This window comes from Scardinius erythrophthalmus (assembly GCF_964197995.2).
Source record: "Scardinius erythrophthalmus genome assembly, chromosome: 11".
NCBI classification, from domain to species: Eukaryota; Metazoa; Chordata; class Actinopteri; order Cypriniformes; family Leuciscidae; genus Scardinius; species Scardinius erythrophthalmus.
The window spans coordinates 9,999,757-10,020,708 of NC_138231.1; the positions used below are offsets into that span (position 1 = coordinate 9,999,757).

Genomic DNA, 20,952 nt, shown 5'->3' on the forward strand with positions numbered 1-20,952 from the left:
CTGTTAAATAAATAAATGAAAAAAAAATCCATTATTGGCTATTTTTTTCTGTTAAATAAAAATAAATAAATAAATAAATAAATAAATGTTCAGTCCATTGTTGCCTCTATTTTCTTTCATTTCAAAGTCATATCTATAAAATGTGTTTGCATGCAAGGTCAGTGGTGTGTTTCGCAAGGGGCTTGCTGAAATGCGGCTGTGTTAAATGAAGATAAAAAAAATATATACCAACTGGTGGTGAAACAGAGTGCAAATCTTCTTTTGGGACAGTAAACCTTTCCATTTTAAGATTAAAATGGCACTCGAACAATACAGCGAAAAGAAAGGCTTTCTGTGGAGGCCACAGCTCTAATCTAATCTGTGTAAGTGGACTGAAGAGAAGCATTAGAACAGACTTCATTAAATCACTTTTACATTCAGACTCTCTGTGCTGATCTGTTTCAACCGTTCAACACTCTCTTACAGCGTATAGTAAATTGAGCAAAAATTCCATGTAGTCTATTCATTCAATATCAATCAATATAAAAAGAGAGAACAGCGGCTAGAAGAATAAGAATTGTTTCACTTTAAAATGAAATGTCTATTATCATTTACTCACCCTTGTGGCATTTCAAAACTGTCTAACTTTATTTTTGTAGAACACAAAGTAGATTTTTTTTTTGTAGAAAAGGGTTCCTCTTTTCAAAATAATGACAATGAATCAAAGGACACAAAAACACCATAAAAGTATCATTAAAGTGGTCCATGTAACTCTTGCACTATATGTATCAGCTGACTAATATGAGAAGCAAATCAGTCCATCATTGGATGATCCACACAAATCATTTAAGCCAGTGTGAACCAGCGATTGTGATTGTGAACCTAATACATTGAAAAGTAGTATGGACCACTAGTATAGTGCTTTCTTTGTCATTTTGCTTGACAGCCTTATACAGACAGGATATTCTTTAAAAAAATAATCTTATGTCTTCCATGCAAAAAATAAATAATACAATTTCCAATCAAATAATGTATGAAAAAGGATTGAAAAGAAAAACCGTGGATGATACTTCTTTCAGTTCATTCGTCACAATTGAAACTGATAAATCAATGCATTACAAAATACAGTATTCCATGCGGTGTCATCTAGGTGTTCTTTGCATAAAGGTAATCTGCAAACTGCACACACACTACAGGCTTTCAAAATCAGTTAAAAGCAGGCCATTCAGATCACCCACCATATATTTCTCAGGCCTGGTCTGCAGTGCGTAGCATAGAGTGGAAAAGTCTTATTGATCTGCAGTGCGTCATTCTGAAAAGTAGCTTGCCTTACTATAAGAACTGGCAAGAGCTGAGGGGCTGGTCAGTGGATACTTATGCCTTTCAGTGAGAGAAGAGTGACCACGGTATTGTTGCGCCACAAGCCATTCGTAATTTCTTTCTTAAATTGGAAAAAAATAAGGTACAAGCCTGTGTACTGGACGGCTTTACTGAGGGAAAGAACTACAATCCCATGAAGCATTGTGAAAAGGTGAATAGAATTAGGGTGTACTCACACTAGCCAGTTTGAACCGTGCCCGAGTGCGTTTGACCACCAAAGCGCGGTTCGTTTGACTAGTGTGAGTGCTCCGAACCGTGCCCGGGCGCGGCTCGATTAGCCGGCCCTGGCCCGGTTGGAAGAGGTGGGCCAGAGCACGGTTCAGTTGGACTCGGGCGCGGTTCGCATGCAGTGTGAGCGCTAACCGTGCTGGAGCACGGAACAGGACGCGTGACGCAAACCTCCTCATACGAGCAGCACGATTACGTGAAAATTTTCGTGCCACAAAGGCGATAGATCTGTTTAACAACAGGCTGTGAGAGGGCTGTGGACCAAACGACTCAAAATTATCCACAAAGTAAACAGAGCGATGGACTCAGAGCGATGCGCCGCTCTTCCTGTTTATCCCGAAACCGTCACACCATAATGACGTAAGCGTGCTCCGGCACGAATGCTGAAACCCTATGTGAGTGCAGGCCAGTGGGGGAGTGGGGAGGGGGGACAATCGTACTCGGGCCCGGTTCATGGCAACCGTACCTAGTGTGAGTACACCCTTAAAAACAATGGAGAAATATAAAAAAATGTAAAAATCCCATGAAGCATAGTGAACAGAAGTTCTGTCATGACAACTCTCAGAATGTTTGGCGTGGTAATGGGTATAACAATGGTAATACATTTGGTCTTGGATGAATAGATCTGCTGCAGCTAAGGCAAATGCTAACCAAGTATTTGAAGGTTGAGCAGCGAGCTCAATGGCATATTGATACAGCAGGAACCAATCAGCTGTGACAAACAGAGAATGATGTGATTGCAAGTAGGGTTGCAAAATTTTGGGAATTTTCAAAGATGGAAACTTTCCATGGGAATTGATGGGAATTTAAGGGAATTAACAGGAATTTATGGGAATAAACTGGGAATTTTCAAAGTTGAGGGTTGGCTCTTCATAGGGAACTTAAATATAGTTGAGTAAAGTATATTTTAGCATAAACTTGACTGAAACAAACAGATGTCATTCAAATACACTTGAATATCCATGCCATTCCTCAATCACATGCACATAGCACACTGCTTACTGCATGGCTATTGAGACCACACCCCCTACTGGCACTGTGCATGCCTCCATCACATGTACAGAAGCCCAAAGCACAAGACTATTGAAGGCACACATTTGAGCCTGTGGACTAAACAAATTGAAATAAGTTTTGATGATATTATGGGGAAATATCTTTATTAAATGTTTAAATTGCAAACATCACATACAAATGTATTCATCTAGTAGATAGCAAGCTGATAAGTTAGATGCTAAATAAGCTAGCATAACTTTATTTACCACATAAGTAGGGCTGGGCGGTATGACGGTATATATCGTTACCGCGGAAGAAAATGTCAACCGTAACAGATTTTTTTATTCCGTGTATACCGCGACATGTAAATAAGTAGGCGTGGTTAACTCACATGCAGCGTGCGTGAGACTGAGACACTGATATTTGTCAAAGAAACATGAAGAAAGACCAAGAGGATCCACAAAAGGAATTACGTTTTCAAAATTAACGTGATATTTTCGGGGGGTTACAATTTCGCAGAAGTCAACTAGAGCAGTGCAGCACACTGAAAGTTTAGAGAGACACACATGCTCGCAACGGGGCTTACTTGACTACAAGTTCATATATCAATATTCTAACGAATAGAAATAACCTTAAATAATGTATCTATCCGTCTCTTATGTGTACAGTTACTTTCAGAGTGGATGCGCAAGCGGTTGCCGTGGTAATGAATTAACTTCCCATGGAAATTTACCGGAAATTTTCCGCCCCTTTGCAACCCTAATTGCAAGCAGGTTGAGTTTGAGTTGAGGTTGAGTTCAATCAGCCTGCGCCATCTTTCATGACAGAACTTTGTATTTGTGTTGAAATTTTGTGAATTTCAGTTTATCCTTCATTCTAACTTTTGCCTTACCTAACTACGGTAAAAATAAGTTGATTAAATAGGATACTACTTAACCATGATCATAATACTTTTATATGTAGCATAAATAAAATGAATAAGGATCAATAAATATTTATTTATTATGACATGCACAAAACGGACCAATGCAGCGGCACACTGTTTAGGACGGGTTCTTGTTGATGAGCCGCAAACAAAATAGTAATATATTTACATAATGTTCTTTCTTATAATGTAAGTGAGTGTATGTCAGCATTATCATATATCTAAATAATTGTAGTCTGTCAGGTAAAACAAGAGCTTATTGTTGCAGTTCAGTCAGTCTGCTATTTTATTCCAACCGTCACTCCTGATCAGAGGTAAATGTTGTTTATATGTAGTCACGCTTCAACTAAGTTTAATGGTGCAACGCAAAAATATTCAATAGTGCGTAAGTTGTAACTAAGTGTCCATTTATTTCAAAACTAGACTAGTTGTGACTTACGCACAGCTGGTGCACACAGCCCCGGCCACTACCCTCGCTGAGCTACAGAGCTTTCTATTACCCTCTCACCACGCTCCTGCTCTCTAATGGCCAGCACTCACCTTAGCTGGATTTTATACAGTGTATGGTTACATCTCAACCCATTCCATCATGTTGAATCCAAAGCACTCAGCTCTCTCTGTGTGACCTCAGAACACAGATGCTGAGATTGACAGGTGCTTCGAGGCAGATAGTTTGGAAAAAAATGGATATGAACTTACATGACCTTTCCTGTCATATGCAATTACTTGATTTTTTTAGATATATATTCATTCTTAAATTAAGCATTTTTAATTGTTATTTTTATATCATTTATATTATAACCTGTATATATGAAATGTTTTCCAATGAGATGTTTTTTCCCCCCTGATGCAGACAGAAAAGGGTTGACAGTGAGGCCTTAAACTTGCATTCTAAAGAAGCGCAAGCCGAAGAAAGCTGCAAGCTAGCATGTGTGTTTATGCCTGAACCCCTCATTATATCTAACCAAGAGACCGGGAGAGATCTGACTGCAGAATGACAGGGAAACCGGCACAGAGTCCTCTGTGCTCCTCCAGTTCATCCCTTGCTGCAGTGTGTAAAAAAGCACAATCGCACCAAGGCCTTTTCTCCGCCGTGGCTAATGCCCACCTACCACATCTCTCTACTTTCATTATCTTAACGCAGAGCCGGTAATTGCCGCCTTTCTGGAACAACAGAAGCATATTCATTAATGGTCGGACACCCCCCACAGTCAGATAAACAATCTAAATGTAAATGTCAGCAGGCAAAGACAATGAGTCGAGACAGAATATTAATGGCTCAAATCTAAGCGTGGCACGCTTTCCTCTCAGCCGAAGAGGTTGGGGGGGAGAAAGACACAGCCGAGGGGGAGGGGAGTGGGGTATTATGAAGCATTCTCTCCATCCATCCCTCGCTCTCTGCATCTTCACTACACCCCCCTAGTTAATCCAGTGCCATGTGCCAAAGCGTTCCCTGCCACCCCGGTCCTTTGAGTCGCCCCTTCCACAACATCCTTGAAATTCATATATGTATAGTGCTTTACATTTTATTAATCACTACTGATCAGAAGCTCTTTTGGCTTTGGCTGAAAGAGGCAGCTTCATTAATGTATCAAGAAAGAAAAAAAACATCTATTGGCTCTCAAAATGAATTTTTCAAGAAGTTCAAGCATGAATATAGTTGTGCTTAAATCATTTATTCATCAAAGCCAAGAAAATTATTCGGACAAAAACATATTTTTGGTGCTCCCTAATTACCTTGTTCTTGACAAAAAGACATAATAAATTATTCTCACTATCTAATAAATAACACTGGGAGAAGAAACAGTAGCATGAATTTGTTCATTAAATTTTCATTGCATATATGCACACCTCAAGCATACTTCTGGACGAAAGTTTGGGCAGGGACAACTTGTACGTCTCGTTTAACAATGATATTCTTCACAAGAAGAGGGGCTCCCAGTTTTCCATTTTCACGAATAAACATCACATGTTAAAATCTAACATTTATAAGGATGGAGAACGGTAGAGGGCATGGGGTCTAATAAAGAAGACAGTGCCATGACAGTCCCACCCCTGAAGCAAACATTTCCGCTCTCTTAGACTGTTCTGCCTGGGTTTTGGATGAATAACTAGGATGCCTAGGAGCCCTTTTCGTAAAGCCGAAAAATCTGTCTGAATAATGAGGCTAATCACAGGAAAGTCTTTATCCGTGCTGGCATTTGCACTCTCTGCCAGCCAATGCCATTCCTGCGAAGCGCTCTTCGAGTTAGTGCTGCTCTATTTCAGCTCCGCACACCATAGCTATAAATATTCTATTAAATATGTAGAGCTCCTTAAAGAAAAGCCAACTTGGACTGTCAGACAAATATTAAGCGGTATTTAAGTCACAATAATTTATGATCATCAGTATCCTTTGGTACTGTCACTTTAAGCTCATTTAGCCACATGTTTGAAATAACCAAACACAAGAGTTATAAATAAATGTAAATTGTAAGTTACAAAGATTAAATTTATTTTATTTTATCTATATCTATATATCTATATCTATATCTATATATATCTATATATATCTATATATATCTATATATATATATATATATATATATATATATATATATATATATATACTGTATTTATCTATTTATAGGCTATATAAAGTAGCCTAATGCCGCAGTAATAACATCTATCTATCCCTCTATGTATCTGTCTGTCTGTCTGTCTGTCTATCTATATTCTTTCTGTTTAAACAGCTCCCAATTTCCCTTTTTTGTGCAACAGGGGCTCAATTATTTTAAATAGCATCTTTCAAAAATCCATCATGATGCAGGAATCAATCTGGGATCTGATTCTATGATATAAGGAATGATCTTTTTAGGCTAGTGTCGACTGAATCTGCTTCTCATCTGGACAGATTGTTAGATACAGTAGTGAGATGCCGTATTAATCTATAATAGATAGAGTATTGAGTGATCCATTGGCTGAAAATTCAAACTTGCAGCATAATATTCCCTCCCTCTCGCTTTGAAGATCCTGCAGGCATGGCTACACTTTTACTTCCATGTTCATAGCTCTCGGTTTCCTTTTTCAGGTCTTCATTGATCTATCCCAGCCAGCCCTACTCCTACATAGTAGACTACGCCACTGACATTAGTATTCTATCAGCTCTTATCAAGTGGTGCAACTAACTAAAAGTACTAAATTATCAACATTTATCAGTAGGTTAAAAGTAGTTCAGATGAATCGGTTCTTTCTCCTGTTTAGCACATGGGGAAGTCTGATTCATTCAAGTGAATCGGTTAATCTTATTTAAATGAACGGATTAAAAAGTGATTCAAGTGCATGCTGAGTTTTCAGCATGAGTGATGTTCTTCTGACAGGCAAGAGTGAGTGGCAAAAAAAGAGCCAGGACAAATGTTTTCAGGGCTGACACTCATTGATTACTCTGCAGTGACTTTAATGAAGGAGGAAGATAACATTTTGGGCAATGCCCCAAGAGTGGAACTATCCTGCCAGAAAGGACTGCCGGCAATAAGTCAATAGCATTCCCTCATGAATAGCAAACTAACAAAAACACAGTTCTCTGATCCCTATTGTGCTCAGAAGCTTGACTCGTGACAGTTACACTTTGAAGCTTAAAACCAGACTTGTCTGCCTTTCATGTTTCAAAGTCTGTGACAAGAAGCCTCCGATCATAACCACCAGTCACCGATGGTCTTTTAGACGAGTGCAAAAAAAAAAAAAACATTATTTAGTCAAAATACTCAGCTAATTTAGAATGACCATTAATGGAAAATACGGTTTTAGAATCAGATTGTGTATTTAAAACATTATTGTCTTTTTTCTGTACAAATCAATACTAAAACAACCACAAGGCCTAGTTGGTTCTTCACAATGTCAAGTCAGTAAAATAAAAAAGTAAAAATAAATGAATACTTTTATTCATTAAGGTAAGGTTGCATTAAATTGATCAAAAGTGTCAATAAAGACATTTATGATGTTACAAATTATTTCTATATCAAATTAATGCTGTTCTTTTGAACTTTCTAATCACCAAATAATCCTGAAAAAAAAATATTCATCATGATTTAGAATATAGAATATACTATAGGACATTTGTATTAAGTATTATCATTTGCCATTACAGTCACAGTAAAATAGGCTAAATTGAATGAATATGACATGAATTCACAAGACAAAAACTGTGACAAAAAAAAAAACTGTACAATTAGCACCGGGATGAAGGATGGATTTGAAATACTGAATAATGCTTGCTCAAGCAACTTCAAAGAGCGGTCTTGAGGAGACGTGCGTGCGTGTGTGGAAAGGAGAATGTAAAAATGGACCAGACAGTGCAGCTCTCAGCGCTTTTGTTTTCCCCCATTCTGTGGTGAAGAGAGCCTGTGAAAAGCGATTGGAAATGGTTGTGCAGAGGGGATCAGGCTATAGCGAGTGCTGTGTGTGCAAGGCGATATGCTATCTCAGCCGTGCACCTCTCCTCCCCCTTCCAATGGCTTCCTCCGTGCCCACAGATTAGCAGGCCCATGAGGCCTGGGAGTCAGAGTGCACACGCAGCCAGACGACAGACCCGGCGACTTGGGTAGCGCGTGCCTCGCCTCGCCCCTCCCCCTTCCAGAGTCTCTCAACATCCCCTTCCACCCCCATCCTGACTGCTTCTATTCAGAGTGACATTGATGAATGGGCATGCTAGGCTAATGGCGGTCTGCGGCTGATTGGAGCAGCCTCCTTTCTTTTTAATAACAGACCCAGTGGCCGTCATCAGCTGCATCATTTCTTCACAACGACCGTTAGCACCATTAAGGCTATTGTGAGCCATAATAGCAATTATCTTAGCGGAGTGAGAGCGCCTTGATGCAGGGAACAGCCATTACGATCTGAGAGTGCTACGCCGGAGACTTGTGAGTGGCAAACACAAACAGCAGGTAAACGCTAAGAGAAATGAGGTGAAATTAGCTTGGCTACAGTTCTTCTTCAGCCAGGCTTCCGTAAACAGATTAGCACCGAAGCCATTCAGAAAGCATTTCAAGAAGAAACAGAATGAGCTGACAAACAAGACACAACTTAGAAACATTCCTGCGGTACTTCAGAAAGCATTGGAGATACTCCTTGTCATAGCATTTCATTCGCTCATGTTTAAATATGGCAGCCACTCGATCCTCTTCCAGTTCAGTCCTTCTGTGTAGGTTTGATACGCCTTGAGCCTTTTAATTCATACACATGATTTTGCAGGGTTCTTCATCATCTGCATGTTCTGTCAAGACTCTTGTTAGTATTTACACTTTTAATGGCAATAGGTTTTGAATTAAGTAGTCCCTTATCACTTGTTTCCCTCTGTTTTGTATCTTATCTTATATCTTTTGGTTCTATTCTATGAACAGAACTTCAAAGTGGTTTGCTGTAGGAAGTTAATTACTTGTTTTCGATTAAAAAGGCCCTTCTGGAAAAATAGTCACCTTCAGTCCTTGCTCTTGTGCCCTTGCACACACACTCTGTGATATGTGCACACACATGTTCCACTGTTTTATCCCCCTAAGGTACGCATTATGTTCTAACAGAATGTACCATGGGTCCAATAACTTAAAAAAAAAATGCAATGGAAATTTTCAGGGGAAAAAAATGGGAAAATGTTGGGAAACATTGCTCTATAACTATCACAATGGATTTTTTTATTTTTAAAAAAGTGCATTGTAGTAATATAATGTGTCACCGTCCATTAAAAAAAGGAAATGCAAAAAAATAAAACAAGGTGACACTTTATAATAAGTTTACATTAGATAACATTAGATAATTACATTAGTTTAGATTAACTAACAATGAAAAATACTTCTAAAGCATTTAATCTAAGCTAATGTTCATTTTAACATTTATTAATACATTTTTAAAAACAAAAGTAGGCCTATCTGTTAATGTTATTTAATGGACCTGAGCTAACAATGAAGAGTTGTATCTTTGTTAACAAATATTAATAAATACTGTAGCAAATGTATTGGTCTAGTTAATGTGTTAACTAATGGGACCCTATTGTAAAGTGTGACCAAACAATTTATGATACATCTGTGAACAAAAACATATATTTAACCTAAGAATGATTCAACACAATAATTCAAATGTACCAGAGAACTACAAAACTACAGAAATTTGTTTAAATGCAAAATTGTAGAAGAACTTTCGCATTTGTGACCCAAGGAAAAACTTGGAAAAACTGCATATTTACTTGTGTTTTAATTAATTCCATCAATGCAAGTTATTGTAGGTTATTATTTTATTTTTTTGTGGACAAAGTGGAAACGTGAATTAAAAGGATCCGTTGGCAACAACATCATAGAGGGACAAACTAATGGACTGCTAATGGAAATGACAAACTATGTATAGAGCCACAATTGTCCTTTCACATGCAGAGTGACAACAATTACAATTATTCTCATGCAGATTTATTTAATGTTACATTTCAGATTCAACACGTGCGCTCACTCTATAGATAAATGTATTGGCCCAACAGCTAATTATGAATCTGAGAATATCCTGGAATGAAGAGAAGAGTGGATTGTTAGATGAGGACTGAATCAGCCATTAAAATACTTCATCAGGGTGGCCAATTTGTCTGCATCAAGCATCTAAACAGATGAGGCTCTGTGGGATTGTGATGCATTGATTCCTCAGCAGGGGCCATGATAGGAAATGAGAATGTGGTCAAACACCACAAAACATTTGAGCAGGAACCCAGCACTCAGGAGAGTCATCAGGGCTTGTCTTAATTCAGAATACGAACGCTAGATTGATCTCCACTGACAGGCCTCAGATTATTAGAACCGAGATTGAGCATGATGGAGCATTTGCAAGGACACTTACGTATAAAAATGACTAATTTCTCATTTGTTCACATATCAGTGCAGTTGCTAGGGTGTTCATGATAGTTGCTCACTGGTCCCAGTCAAAATAACCCACTGTTTGACTTTCTATAATATTCTGGATCAATGATATAACTCCTTGAATGTAAATATAAGGGAATATTATAGATTTTGCTAATGTGACCGCACCTTATAATTTGAAAATAGCATCAGTTTCAGCCAGATGAGTGGTCTGACATATAGCATTGCCACAGACGTTGGCAAATATTAGGCAATATCTTTCTGCGTTTACATAAGCGTGACATTCTACTCAGAGCTGTTCTCGGACTCAGAATTATGCAATGCAACTCTATCAACATGGCATAGTCACAAGGTACAATTTCTGAGCTCTCCGAAAATTTCAAGTTTACAAGTTGTTTTTAAAAGTTCTACGAGGACGCTTTTTACGTCGTGATTCCGCTAATTCCGCAATGCAGTGACTGACCAATAAGAATCCAGTATTCCAGAGAGCTATGTGATAAAAAAAAAAATATTAATTAATATTATCAGAATAGGTTACACTTACCAATAAGAACAGAACGAGATACAAGCTCCACAACATACAGTATTAACTCATGTGGATGGATTTCTGATTTGAAGGTAAACAGTTAAAGGCAACAATGGTGGGAAACAAATAAGACCCTATAAGACATAATATCAAACAAGTCTGAACTTCACTATAGTGCTATTTCTGGTGGAATATTATTGGTCTAGGCTTGATTTATTGCCCTGTATATATATGTCTTCAAACTATACACAATTTCCAAGCAGTAGCAATAACTTATGCACTGGAGGATTCAAAAACATATTACAGAAGTAAAGTTCTTATAGAAAATATAGAGTTATAAAACTCATGGAATAGATTATGTACTTATCGAATGTGATGAGAAGTCACACAACCTTGAAACCTCCAGCCCCCATAAGAAGACCCCTGTCCACATCGATAGAGGCCCCAATCTTTTTCTTTTTGCCAAAAAGTGTAATTTCAAACTCCAACAAAAGCTTAACAGCTTTTTTTCAAATAATCTTTCTCTCAAGGTCATGAGTCTCCAGAGACGGGCACTGTGGGTTTGTTTCCTTTGACAGGCCCGTGAATGCAGCCCACTGCTTGGTTAAACGCAATTGTTCTATTATAGCAAACTAATACTGTGCTCCGGTTGAGATAAAAGAATGCTTCCACAAATTAATCTGACCCTGAACATGCCCGGTTATTATGAAAACAAACCAAGACTGATAAATGCAATACACAAAAAATAAAGCATTTTTGGGTTCCTTTTTCTGAATAGAAATTAACATTCATCAAACAGAGACACAGGATTCAACAAAAAGGAAGGCTGACTAGGGCTATACCTTAAATAATCTGATCATGTATTTGATTTGATAATTTTATACCTTGCAAAGAAAGAAAGATGTATAATGTGCAATAGTATATTTAAATATATTTAAAGAAATATGTGTGAACATGGGTGTGAAAAATATATAATAATAATAATAGTAGTGGAAATATTATTATTATTATTAATATTATTATTTAAAATAAATTAGTTAATTAAAAATGGTTTTAAAAAAGTGCAAACATGACATTTAACAATTAGACATTTTAAATTATACATGTAAATAAAAAAATTAAACAAAATAAAATTAAAAATGAAATGATTAAAATAAATAATAAATAAATAAATAAACAACACAAAGCAAAATAAAAAAATATAGTTTTGGGCTGGGGCTAGTAAAAATATAGGCAGGAAAGGCAGAAATCTGAACTATTGGCCCAAAAAGGCAAGCAGGAAAAAATATGTATTGTTGAGTCCTGCATATACATTCTAGAACATAATAATGGCTGGCCATGAGTAATGACTCTGTCCTTCTATTGTCTTTTAAATAAAGCACAATTTCTCTGGTTGGGTCTGGAGTGATTTGATTTTTCATCTAATCATGACAAATTATATATCAAATGACGCTTGGTCTGTCTGAAGTCCGGTCAGCGGCTATTATTATGGATGTTTCTGATTGACAAGCCCTTGAGTGATGGGCGAGATGCAGCAGTGATGGTTCCACAGGAGCTCAGACGGTTACCGCTGTGCCTCTTGTTAAGGGTCCCTCCGGCTCCCTCAGGCCTTGGCCTTTGGTCCCTCTGCGGTCTAGCGGCCTCCCTGTGGACTTGACTCCGATCAATGCACAGGGAAACCCATTAAGAGCCACAACACCAAGAGCGGTCGGGGGGCCAAATGCACCCTTAACAAAAGGGAGAGTGGCCAACATCAGTTGAGTTAAGGGGTTATGAAATATTAGGTGTGTGTGTGTGTGTGTGTGTGTGTGTGTGTGTTGTTCTCTTGTCTAGAAGGAACCTCACAATAATGTGGCCCTGCGGAGCCTGCTTTGTCAATGGCTGCAAAGAAAAGGGCTCTGAAAGGACTCTGTGCACTGGTGCAATTAGCCATCTATGGAGCCAAATATATCTCCCAGATTATATCAAGACAACTTGAATCCCATTCAGTTTGTGCTCCCCAGAAACAAGCTTTTGTGCTACCTTGAGGAGTTGGCCTGTCGCATGTGTCTTAACTTGACCTTTTCAAAAAATTACATAAAGTGATATTTGATTGGTTTGCAGCCAAATATACTACTGTTCAAAATGTTTAGGTCGGGGAGATTTCTTAATATTTTAGAATAAAGTCTCTTATGCTCATCAAGGATGCATTTATTTGATTAAAAATTCAGTAAAAACAGTAATATTGTGAAATATCAAAATTTAAAATAACTCTTCTCATAGTGTAATTTATTCCTGTGATGGCAACGCTGAATCTTCAGCATCATTACTCCAGTCTTCAGTCACATGATCCTTCAGAAATCATTCTAATAAGCTGATTTTGTGTTCAAGAAACATCTTTTTTATCATTATCAATGCTGAAAACACTTGTGCTGTTTAATTTTTTTGTGAAAACTGAGAAAAAACATTATTCGGGATTGACAGTAAGGTTTAAGGTTTTAAGTCTATACTGACTTCAATTAATCAGTTCTGTTACATTATCCACCTTTTTCCTACACCCCATGTTGCTTTGAGCGAAATATGGGAGTCAATTCTGTTAAACTGTAAACAATCAGTGAAAGTTTTGCACTCTGAACACAATAATAAAAAACTGGGTACAATGAGATGACATTATTCTACTCACCCTTCAACCATAAAACATTAAAAGGATATTTAAGAGTATAAAAGCATTTACAAATAACTACCACAGACCAAAGACCATGTACACAGTTTTTGAATAATGCTTATTGTGTTCATAGAGCGAACATTTCGCTGATTGTTCACAGTTTAACGGAAATTACTCCCATAATGTGAGCAATTCTTTTTTAGGTTAAAGGATCGATGAAAATTTGATTTAGTGACTGAAGTGACTTCTATGCCTGAATTGCTTTCCATACTGTATACTAAAGAATATCTATCATAAGTGTCCCTGTAAGCACAAGTACTGAATGTTTACAGCTCAGGTCATTGGTTAAGCAAAAGCCGAGCAATATGTGGAAATGCTAACGGCTAACAGTTAGCTTTCTCCAATTATTATTTACTTCTTTGGTTTGTATAGTATACATTTGAACAAGTTTGCAAATGGATTTAAAGTTCCAACATAGAGGTATGTCCATTTATTAGCAAGTAGCAAAGCGGCAAAGCGGAAGTGTTGCCACATATTCACTACTGAATTACGAAAATGCCTTAATAATATGTGTAATCATCACGTTTTATGTTAAGGGTCATATTTGCATACAAACATATGATAAACATCTTGCAAACAGTAGATACACAATATGGTCTATATAACAAATGCCTCAGAAACATGCTAAATTTTATGTAGCCAAGCTAGCTAATGATAGCTGGTTAGGTTGATTCTTTCCCTATAAATACATATTACATGGTTACAAAATTGTCAGAAATTTTTTTTTTTGTTTGTTTTTTTGCGCTATAAGTCCCACCAGGTTTATAAATGTTTAAACATGTACACAGCCAGGTACAGCCACAGTTTCACTGCTAACATTAAACACATTCCAACAACAGATAAGGAGAAAGTCGGTTTACTCTGGGCCCATGCTGTTCAAGTGCTAATAAATGGGTGCTAGTCTCTGCACAGCAATCAGGAGCTCAATAAGTAATAACCATTCACCTTGGCTAGTTCCACACCATTACACCAGCACTGCTGATGACTCAGGAGACACTGCAGATGCGACAATCACTGACAGATTGCGAGGGGAGGGGGAGGGATGGAAGAGGGATTGAAAGGAAAGGAGGATGAGGAGGAAAGGAGAAGAATGATGACCTGGGAAATAATACAAAACCGACCGGAGGAGGAAACTGAGAATTTTGGGCTAATGGAGGACTGACATTAAAATGATGAGACCCATTACGACATTTTTGGAGGGAAACTGTTGCATCCTTGCACAGCTGCAATGTAATTGTGATCCTAGTGAACTTCAAAAAGGTCTTATATTACGGTTTCTTCATCCTGCTTATGCATTTAGACCCATGTTCATCCCGGTTAACATGTTTCACCAAACACAACGTTCCTGGACCAACATCTTTGTTGGTCCTGGAACAGCATTTCAATCAACCAATCAGATTTGAGGGGCAAGTTTACAGTCTATGTCAAGTTTAGGTTTACAAACGAGGTTAGGTGCTTCATCAGAGTTATTCATCTATCATTTTAGAAGTTTTGGGTAGGGTTAGGTGTATGGGGTAGGGTTAGGACTAAGGCCTTGTACACACGGAGACATGTTTAGCTGTATACGTAAAAGTTTTGTATCGAATCGCCGTTTCGTCCAGACGGATCCGGCGTTTTTGGGAGCCTGAAACCGCTATTTTTTTAAACCGGGTCTCAGAGTGGATAAATCTGAAAACGATTCCCTTGCATTTTCGTGTGTACAGCCAATCCATATATCTTGTGACCCTACGCTACGTCACGTAACAGCAACATCAACTGCGGACTGCATGCTTGTGTTCGTGCTGCAGAAGCTACTGAGCCTCTATTATTTCTTTATTTATTATTTACTTGAATGCATTTTTATTTATTTGCTTTCTTATGCTATGATGCTTGTCTGTTGTCTGATTAAGACATTTCATATTTTGTAACAGGCCATTTATGGTTGTTTATAGCCTGTGTTTCCCCATGCTGCCTTGCGTGCAGCGCGATTTTATTCACGCTGCTAGGCAGCCTGGACACCATGGACCAGATTTTCCCCTCAAAAAGGGAACCAATCACAGAACGGGGAGGGAGCAGCAAGACGATGACGACGTCTATGCGACACACCGAAGCAGTTTGTTTATATCTATGGATCCAACATGGCATCAGACGCGAAGTTACCTTTCGATGCAGCCTTAGATAGTGTTCCAAGTAGTTTAGAACGCAAGTTTATTTCGTCTTCTTCCTCGTCAAATTTCTGTCGCTCTACATACGTTATCTGGTATAATTGAAACGATTGGCTATGAGCTACGTACAGGCGCATTTGATAGACATTTGTAGCGCCCAATAAACGGCTCTGGGCATTCGTAAACCACGCCTCAAATACGAGAAAATGAACATGTGGTTCCCAGACCACGTCTCAATGAGAAGAGGTCTGACGTTAACCAGGCTAGGTTGTTTATATTGTTCAATTGTTTATCCGTGTGTACGTGGATGCCTTGTTTATGAAAAAAAAATTTTGAATGAGGGGAAAACGATAGGGAAAGCTCTGGCTTCGTGTGGATGTGGCCTAAATTTTCAGACAAGAATGTTGTTCCAGGATCAACAAAATATGTCAATAAATATTTTGATTAATTACTTGTAAACCTCAATACTTATGGGCAACAGAATTACCTTTAAATGTGTCTGGTACTAGCTATTCAGCTAAATTGCTCAGCAACATTCTCTTCAAAATATTACTTCACCATGATGAGAGTTGACCTGAAAGAGAAACTGGCAATAGGTATTTCTAAGGGCAGTTTCAAAAAATACAATGTGTACGTGCATTAGGGAGCACAACGATTAGTGAAATCAAGCTTGAATAGCTAGACGCATTTGCACTGACGTATTTGTATAAAAGGTGAATTACTCAAGCTTTCTAAACAACATTTAACTAGCGTTCTCGACACATACTTTATGGAAGAAATGAGATATGGATTCCAGCATTTCACATGGCTCTTATGCATGGTCCAGTCATATAGGGGATAGAGAATACATCATCGGTCAACCAGACACTCTCACCTTTGACCATCAAAACAGACCACAAGTGCTGCTGATACCGCAATAAACTTTCAGAGCACGATGTCCTCATATACCGCAAAACACGGCTTGTTCGATAGCTCTCTGCGATCAGGCATGCACTTTGATCCACGCCTGTGTCGTCTAGCGATAGCGACACAGCGTCTGTGTTTATAATGAGAGCTGATGAGAGGAGCGGCTACGCTCTCAGCTATTACGGCCCATTGTTTTAGCTGATTATACCGGCTGCCTGTCTGTAGCGCTGCCAACACATCATAATCAGACAAAAAAAGCCGAAACAAACCAGCAAACCTACGCATGGGAAGAAAACAGCGACAACTCACACTGTATCTGGCTGTCATGCAAAAATGGATGGCACGGTTAGAATTCCTCCAATGTTTTGCATCACCGCGATGCATGGAGAAGGTTCGGCCTATATGGACTTTAAGAGCACTTTGTCTGGAGGTGAGACTTGTGCAAGGAGGAAATAGTAGACAATCATATTGCTGACATGAGACCCTGGCCAAGCTCTTATCCATTACAGGGCTTAAAGAGGAGACAAGGCACTTGTGTGTTGGAGAGGCCATGTCATCCAGGATGCTTTTAATGCGCTGCCATTAAGCTGGTCAATAGGTTCCCAGACGTCCACCTCCTCAAGAAGGAGATCCGCTGGTCTTTTGAAAAGTCCAGCGGTTGATTGCAGTCGAACATATAGACGGAGATGATGGCGGGGTAAAAGATTGAGATTGCATCCACTCAATAGAGGAAATTTGCTTGTTAGCATAATCCAAAGAAAAAAACATGGGTGGACTCGCGGAAAGCCTTATATGCAGCTCTGTCTGAGAAATCGCCATTCAAAAGAGAAAAATCGATCCATAACACTTTCAGAACACTTTAGCTTCTTATGTTACGCTGTGAATTGCATCCATTTAATACAGTAGGGGCATCTGACGCCTGATACAGACACTCAGTCATATACAGACTTATGGTTTCGTAAAAGGCATTTTACCTAGCCGGTTTACCATACAAACATGTCAGTAGTAGAGCAATGGTAGCTGCTACTGTTTCAGCTCAACACTAGCTAGAAAAAATTCTACATCTTGGAATGATACGTTAATTACTATAAATATTATATCACGTGTTGCCTGTAAGTGATAGTTAATAAAATCATAAGCGCTGCTAGACGCTATTAATGGGCTCCAGTAGGGCTGCACAAATAATCGAAAGAAAAACGAAATCGTGATGTGGCTTAGTGCATTTATCAAAACACAAAGGATGTGATGTACTGAAATAAGTATCTGCGCTGTGTTTGTCAGAGTGAAGTGTGGCACTGTGTTCTTTTATACATGAGCAGCTCATGATTTGGTGTCTTAGAGCGTAATGAATAGCATTTATTAACTTCTGTCAAAAAAGCTTTAGGGCTCCTTGCAGTTTTATGCCAAAATAAAAGCTTGATGATTTAATGTTTGAAAATGCAGAAGTTAGGAGAGCTATAAATAGTATTACTGTAATTTTAGTTGCAATGTCAAATTATTATTTTCTTAAATACTCAATTTGTTATTTTACAGTGAAATATTACAATACTAATATTTATTTTTTATTATCATTTAGAAATAATAATATTGAGATTTCATCTCAAAACTTGATGATGATAATAATAATAGTAATAATATTATGTATTTATTATTTGTTTGTTATACATGATATATTATCCCAAAATCGTTGGTCAAATTGTGTAGCCCATCAAACAAGGACAGCAAATCTTGAGCTAAAAAAAAAAGGAAAAAACTAATATTTTCAACATCACAATTTTTAACAGAAAAATCACAAGATTGGACCAGTAAATGCAGTGAATACAATATATTCACAATTTAGTTTTCAGCCATTTGTTCAAAATTTGACACATCTGCTGAATCGGAACATAGGAACAGGCTACAGTACTGAGCAATAGATTGGTTAGATACATGGTTAGAAAATGTTTTAGGCTGTATTTATGCAAAAATAATGATCAGCTTGAGTCAGTTAAAAATAAAAAATGCATTCATCAAAGTGTGTAAAGCATTAAATACATAGCAACTTTAGTGGAACACTATAAAACTACTAAACAAGATTCAGCACCTCTCCTTTCTTTTTGAAAGATATGCTTTTCTTAGCTGTGTCATTTTTAATGCACTCCCTCCCTGTGCTGTGCTGTGCAGTTCTCGGTCCCACTTTATATTAAGTGCCTTTAACTACCATGTACTATTTAAATTAATAATTTGATACAATGCACTTATTGTGTACAGACATGTTTTATATTGTACTTATATTTTAAAAATGCCTGCATATTACATCTGAAATATATTTCTGTAATGACATCTATAATTACACTGTTGACCCTTCTCATACCTCTTAACCCACTCTTAAAACTACCCATTCCACCAAATGTGTCGGTTGCACTTTAGTTTATAGTATGTGTACTTACAGGTACTTACCTAAGAAAATACTGGGGAATAAAAGGTAGAAGTTTAAGGTTAGGTTAAGGGTAGGTTAGTGCCTAGTTAGTTAGTGCCTAGTTATCACCCAGTTCTTGTAATGACTATAATAAGTACAATAAAATGAATAAAATAAATAAAATGCTAACGATTTTTCTTTACTTGATATAATAGTGGCATCTAAAATTATTCAAAAACTATAATGAAAATACTAAAAAGTGTACAACTTTGTTTTACTTTTCTTTAACTTAAAACTAACATTTTAGATCAATAATTAACATATATAATTAATAGAATAATAGACAATCTTAACTTAATGTATTATTTATTTAATTTAGGGAAATTCATTGCAGTTGCACCACGTTACTTCCTGGTTGTGCCACCTGACATTTGCAACTAATGTTACATTGATTGAACAGGCTTCTACTTTTGGGTGCCTGTATTAGCTTTTGCCTATGCTAGCAAGTTCATAAATACAGTAAAGAAGTTTATCTTAAATTTGCATTTTCCTTATTTTACATTCGTTGTACCACCTGACATGGAAAGTGTACCAAGCAACCCATACTTGAAAGTAGCTATGTTCATCAGTATTTGAGATATATCTACAAAACTTTTCACTCTGCCACAAGGGTATATTGGGGTCCTCTGGATGCTGCATTATCATGCTTACTGTTATTACCTTGTCAATTCAGAATAAAAGACCCACGTTTGCAGTTGCGCCACCCTGACATTTGAGAATTTATAACTACTGATATTTATAAAATTTGTTTATATGAAAGGTTTCAAACATAAAAAGATGTCACAGTATATTATTTTTAATTTCTTATTATTAAAACACCATTTTAAATAGTTTTCTTAGTCTGTTCATTTGTGCAGATGGTTGCGCACCTGACATTTTGGGGGTTTAAGATACCAATACATAAAATAATATTTATTATTTGAATGTACTAAAAATTAATTCAAACTAAATAGGTTGTATTGAATGGACACAAATATGTCATAAAAATATATCTTGCCTTAAGACCCATCTTTTTAGGCAGGCTTTTATGTGATCCCTTTTATAATTGTATCCAGTCTGTCCAGGCTGTAATAATGATTATTTGTTCAGTGTTTTATTGTGTTTGCAAGGTGTCCTTGAGTGTCATGTAAAGTGACTATTAATAAAATGTATAATAAAAATATAATAATGTCACTGGCCCGCCTGCATAAAAAAATAAAATAATAAAAAATAAAAAATAAAGAGCATATAAAATGACTTTATGAAACAAGCAAACAATGAGCAATGTTATGCATTCAGAGACAGAGAGGGGAAGCAACAGAATACAGAAATGCACCTATTTATTTATGCCTAGATTATTACGAAGAGTTTCTTTTCATAGCATGCGTTTGTGCAGGAACGCTTTCCATTAAATAGGCACAAGTGTGTTTGCCGGCTGCATGCGGGAATGTGCGCTATTCAGGATCCTCTCTCGTGACACTGTAAAAGCTTTGGACTGCCTCAAACTGAGAGAAAGGCCTTATTCACTAGCAGAGAAAAGGACAAAGCATTTCAGCATGTCCCACAGGGACGGGCCGAGGCGGCAGTTTGTTAATAACACAGCTTAGTAGTGCAATAAAACCCACTCAGCTAAAGAATCATTAGAAAATAGCCCAAGTCTCTTTAATTGTAAATCACCTTTAAGAAGTGCCGAGAGAGTCATCGCTCAGCACGTCCAATGAATAAAGGAAAAATCCATTAGCTGGCAACTATTTTATAGGAAATAGAAAATTCCTCAACAAAAGCCTGCACAGGGGAGGAGGCGGGTGATTGGATGAAGAGGGCGTGAGAGCTGTGTGCTGGGAGGGATGGTATTCCCAGC

The 20,952-nt window shown here is 37.6% G+C and overlaps 1 protein-coding gene across 2 annotated transcripts in view; it reads right to left on the reverse strand.

The window, feature by feature from the left end:
• The window catches only part of msraa (methionine sulfoxide reductase Aa), a 72,904-nt gene that overhangs the window by 36,613 nt on the left and 15,339 nt on the right, over positions 1 to 20,952 (reverse strand). The window lies entirely within an intron of this gene.